The sequence below is a fragment of the Mustela nivalis genome (assembly GCF_964662115.1).
Source record: "Mustela nivalis genome assembly, chromosome: 4".
NCBI lineage: Eukaryota > Metazoa > Chordata > Mammalia > Carnivora > Mustelidae > Mustela > Mustela nivalis.
Window position 1 is genome coordinate 98,638,605 of NC_139023.1, and position 5,989 is coordinate 98,644,593.

Consider the following 5,989-nt stretch of genomic DNA (forward strand, 5'->3'; position numbering starts at 1 on the left):
TCCTGGAAGAGTCAAAAAAAAATTAAAACTTCTTGCCATGTGAATGAGCCATGCAAGGGAGTCATCTTTGAAGATTCTCCAGTCCTAGTCAAGTCTTCAGATGCCCAGGCCCAGTTTACAACTTCATGAGAGACTCTGAGCAAGAAACATCCAGCTAAGTCATTTTCAAATTCCTGTTATACAGAGACTGTGAAATAATAAAATTGTGTTGTTTTAAGCTGCTAAGTTTGGGGAAAATTTCTTGCACAAGAGATGACTAGTATAATTGCCTCAATTAATTCTTGTACCTGTGTTAAAAGTAGATGTACAGAAGAATGCTTATAGTGGCATTACTTGAAATGCAGGGGAAAAAGGAAAAAAACAGACACACTCAAAATCCATCAACAGAAGAATGGACAAATACAGGCGGTATAATCATACAATAGCCTATGTACAGTAGTAAAATTATTTGAAGAGAGTTACAACTTGAATAGTTCCTTCAAATTCAATGTTGAAAAAAGTAACACATTTATACAAATACTACATTCATATGAAATTAAGAAACATATAAACTAAATTCTAGGTTGATTATGAGGATATATATATATGGTAAAATTAAAGAAATGCAAGGGAAATGAAGCATTATATGCAGGATGTGGTATATTAGTTATTTATCATTTAAAAATTAATTATCCCCCAAAGTGGCTTAAAATAATAAACATTTATTATCTCACAGTTTTTGTGGGTTAGGAACTGGGAGCAGTTTAGCTGGGTACTTCTTGTTCTAGATCTTTCATGAAGTTTCATTTAAAACATTGGCTGGCACTTCCATTGTCTGAAGGCTTAAAAGGCGCAGGAGGATCCATTTTATCCACATGTTTGGCAAGTTGGTGTGAGCAATTGACAAGAAGCTTCTGTTTCTCCCCATATAGGTTTCTGCTCAGGCTGTTTGAATGTGTTCACGACACGATGACTTACTTTCCTCAGAGGCAGAGGAACACACTCATCTTCTACCGACCTCCAAATTCACATTGTAGAACAGCATCAGCTTGAAGTCAAAGAATTTATTACCTAATCAGATCCAAGTGTGAATGAGGCCCTCCAGGTGTGGTTCATTGATGAGGAACCTCAAGTTCCTCTCTTTAAGTACAGTTACTTTCCATATAAAGCACTGTGAACTTAAGAAACAAGTTATCTGCCCTATATCTGCCCAACATATGATAGTGGGACAGACATACAGTACCTGCTTTAGTCTTCCTTATTTAATTTAAAGTGGAAAAAAAAAATCACCAGGAACCACTGGTTCACAGAGCTTCTATAATTCACCTGGGCATATATCAGAAGTTCTTTGATTAGGGCTGAGGTTTATTTCTTCCTGGTAATGATTCTCCATAACTTTTGGCTCTGCCTTTTGAACATTTGGCTCTGTGCTCTGAGTTATTTTTTCTTTATCATGAAATATATCCTGTATTTTCAGCTCCACAGTTTTCTTAGCCTGCTTCCCACCTGTAGAGACTTTAGAATCTAAAGGCCTCTTCTTCTTTTGTACTGCCCCTCTTCTTTCTGTTCAAGCTGATATTTTCTCCAGTATAATTTTCTTTAAAGGTTTGTTGGTCTCTTATAAATATTATCGGGATTCATTCCAATGAGATAAGTCATATTATCCTTTGGGTTTATATTTAGTCCACTAAGGGATAGCATCCTAAACTTTGTATATGCTCTATTGCTTGATTAAACAGCTCTCTGAGGTCTCACTTTACATATTTCTGAGATCTTAACAAAAGATAGTATACTCAACTTTTCTGTTTTTCTGTGAGTTTCTGGATTTGGTCTTATCCAAAAGCTATTTTTTAATATTAGTATCACTTGTCACCTGGAGAGAATGAAAAATGTCTGTCACAACAATTCCTGACTTCTTTTTGTTTAAGAGTCATTTCTTTACTGTACCTATCTCCTTTTATATTTTACTACACACATCTTCAGTGTTCTGAATGGAATCTTCTTGGCTAAGTTACACACTTCATTAAAAACATTTTTCTAGTTTCCCATTTTACCATGGACAATAGTGTTACAATGTCTGCTACTATGTAATGAGAATCTATTTCCTTATAATTTCCAAGGACATTTTCCTCATTCTCTTTTGAATCCTCATCTGAAGTCTCCTAGAAGGTCATGTGGCATCTACTGACAGAGCTTTCTAGATTCAGACTTTTACTGTTATTCCCTTTAATATCCTTCCACAAAGGGTTTGTGTACCTTTGGTCTTACGGATTGTGCCAAGCAGTTTTCTAAAGTGCTTGTGCAAATTTCCATTCCAGAGTGTGTGAGAGTTCCCGTTGCTCCACATTTGTTATATTTGTTACTGTCTCCTTGATTTGGAGATTTACATAATACTTAATATCAGGCAATGTGATGGTTTACACATATCACCCCATTTATTCACTGCAATAGAGTATTGTTATATTTGTTTTATAGATGAGAAAACAGAGGCACAGAAAAGTTTAAGTAACTTGTCCCCAGTCCCACAGTTATTCAATTGCAGAGGTGGCTTATGAACCAGGACATCTAGCCTTATGGTCTGTGCTTGTAACAATGGTCTGAATCAATGCTACAAACATGTTCTGTTCACATAGCATTACAACACAAGGTTGATTCGGTAAATTCAATGAAAAGTTGCTTTGGTTAGAACCAACAATTAAACTAGCCTATTTTGGGAAAATCTATTATTATCTTGTTATTTAAGGTTTGAGAAGAAGATCATCTTCTCTCTCCAAATAAAACAAAACAAAAACAGAAAACAAACAAATATTAAACTGACTCTGTGGAGAGGAATGGGATTTTGAAGGGCTTGTATCCTCTAGATTATTGGATTCATATAGCTGTAAACCCCTTGCTTAACTAGGCTTGTGTGAATGGGATCAGTTCCTTGATCTGTCTGAAAGGGAATTTTTCAGCTTGTCACTAGAGCCAAATCCTACTCTTCTGTTCTTCTACTCCTAAAGATATTTATAATTTATTTATGATTTATTGAAATTTGCCTGGCTGTGGGAGAACTGCATCTTCTAAATTCACTTCACTGCCTACTCCATTCTATTTGGGAAATGTTGTCTTCTTAAAAGATGTTTCCCTGGGAGTACATTCTTATCTGAAGTTTATGAAATAGCATGCTCAATACAACACATAATTTATTCCACCATTTTCTTTATTAAGGCACACAACGGGTGGTTGTGGGTGTACAAAGATGGTCACAAATTGCCTCACACATTTACTTCTGTTGGAGAACTGTGGTGGTGAACTTTGGTTAAAATGGTGGTCTTAGGAACCAAATTAGCCTTAAAAATTAGTGGTGCTAAAAGACATTTTCTAACTAAGTGAAATACTTTTCTGTCACATAATTAATATCTAAAAACATCATAACATAATAATTCCAGCTATTTATTTTGGTCAGGGAATCTTTCTAAATACATATAAGACACTCGAGAGGGCCTGTGTGGCTCATTTGGTTGAGTGACCAACTCTTGATTTCAGCTCTGGTCATGATCTTGGGATCATGAGATCAAGTCCTGGATGGGGCTCCTCACTTGGGGTAGGGAATCTGCTTGAGATTCTCTGCTACTCTTTGCCTGCTGGTAGTAGCACCTGCCTGCTCTCTCTCAAAAAATGAATAGATCTTTAAAAAAAATATACATAAGACATTGAAATTTTGAGTATGTGTTAATTCACCTCCATCCTATATAACCTCTATTGATGAGCCTTTTAGAGGGAAATAGGAGTGGATGATTCCTTTTCTAAAAACAACAACAACAAAAACCACTTAAAAAGCCCTTTTATCTTCTTCATTTTTGTTTTCTCCTGGTAACCTCCTTTCTTACTTCAACTTCCTGCCATGTTTCTCCGTCAGAAGTCTGTTCATCTCTTTTTTTGGGGGGGCCTGGAAATTGGTAACAGTAGTGCTAGCAGTAATGTTGAGTCCTGGGTCATGACCGTGGCTCGGCTAACAATAGGGAGGAGGGATGAGAGCAGCTTTACAACTTGACTGGTTTATTATTTTTGAGTTGCACCAATGGGAGGCATCAAAGAAATAGAACATATTGTATTTTGCTTAAAATGCTTCAGTAGAGGGCATCCTAATTTTACATGTCATAGGAGAAGGCATATATCTCCAATTCTTTCCCAATGGGCATGTCAGTAAATAGGAATGCATAAACATTTGAGAGACAGGGACAGTTACTACAGGGTCTGCTTGAGTTACAGGGCATTATAGTGGTTTTAACAGTGCTTATGATGCTGTAGCAGATGAAGACTGATTTCTTGTGATTAAGATTCTACTAGTGTCCTACAGATGTTGTAACATACTCAGGGTTTTGAAAAACACAAACATATTAATTATAGTTCTAGTGGTCAGAAGTTCTAAAATCAAAGGGTTAGGAAGGCTATATTCTGGGAGGTTCTAGGGGAAAATCCATTCCTTGACGTTTTCAGCTTCTAGGGACTGCCATATTCTTTTGCTTCCATGTTTGAAACTAGTATTCGTATCACTCTGACCTCTGCTTCTATGGTCACATCTCTTCTCTCTGTGAGACTCTCTTCCCTATCAGGACCCTGGTGGTTACACTGGGCCACCCACATGGTAGAAGAAAATCTCCCCATCTCAAGATTCAAGGACTCTGGGATTATGATCATGAGCCAAAGGCAGTCGTTTAACCGACTGAGTCACCCAGGCACCTGTCCCTTCCAATCTCAAGATTCTTAATTTAATCACATCTGCAAATCCAAACATTCCCCATTTACAGGTTTTGGGGGATAGGATGTGGACATCTTTAGGGGTTTCCTATTCTTCCAATCACATACCTATTCTGCAACCAGCTGCTTGCCTTTTCTTACTACTGATACGAGTCTCAGGCAAATCAGAGCCCACTGGACTGTATCATTTTTAGTGCTATTTTTACTTTTTGCTTCCTTTCCCACATAGGAACCAAAACAACAACTGGGCTCTGATGAATCTATAGAACAATATGGGTTTAGATCCCCAGAGCTTTCTTGATCCATGCCTTCTCTGGGCTTGATGCAGAAAATCTACTGGGTTTTGAAATATTAGTGCTAAAGTACATTTCTTTATTGTATTGTGCCCACCAAAGAAATAGAGCGAAATCAATCCTTGGATTAAAGATCCCAAATCCACAAAATTGCAACTCTATCTCTCTTCTAAGATCTGACCATTCTGAGAGGTTGAAAGAGCTGTTAATGGACCTTCTCATGGCCAGTTTCCATAAAGCATGATATAAGAACACTGCATCATCCAAATTAAATGTGTGACCTACTGTCAACATCAGTCAACACAGAAAATAGCCTTTCCACTGAAATTTCAAAAGACCAGTGACTCACCCCAAAGAAAGTGCTTCATTCTCTATCTCCATACTTCCATTAGAGAAGCTGGCATGGAGAGTGTTAGGGGGAAGATGAGCTGTGAGGAAGGTGAGATGACAGGCACCAGGTGGTGATTTGTAAGGTATATTATTTTCATCCTAAGGACAATAGAAAGTATTGAAGGAATTAAAGTAGATGAGGAGAGGAGGGCAAGGCAGAAGTCAAGGGTTATTGGTGGTATTTTGGCTTGGGGACACTGCATCAATGGCAACTCCATTTAGTGAGGTGGGAAACAAAGGAAAAAGTAGGGGTTGGAGGTAAGATTCAGGTTAAATTGAATTGCTTATGAGATATCCAGATAGAATTAGCAAACAGGCAGTTGGCTATAAAGAAGTCAGCTTGAGAAGGGGGTTTGGGCTTACAATATGTATTGATTACTCATCAGTTTATGGATGGTAATTGAGAGCACCACCAGAGATTGTGTACAAAGTTAGAAGATGGCACAAGATAAGGATCTAAGGGGACACCTGGGTGGCTCAGTTGGTTAAGCAGCTGCCTTCAGCTCAGGTCATGATCCCGGGGTCCTGGGATCGAGTCCCACATGGGGCTCCTTGCTCCGCGGGGAGACTGCTTCTCCCTCTGA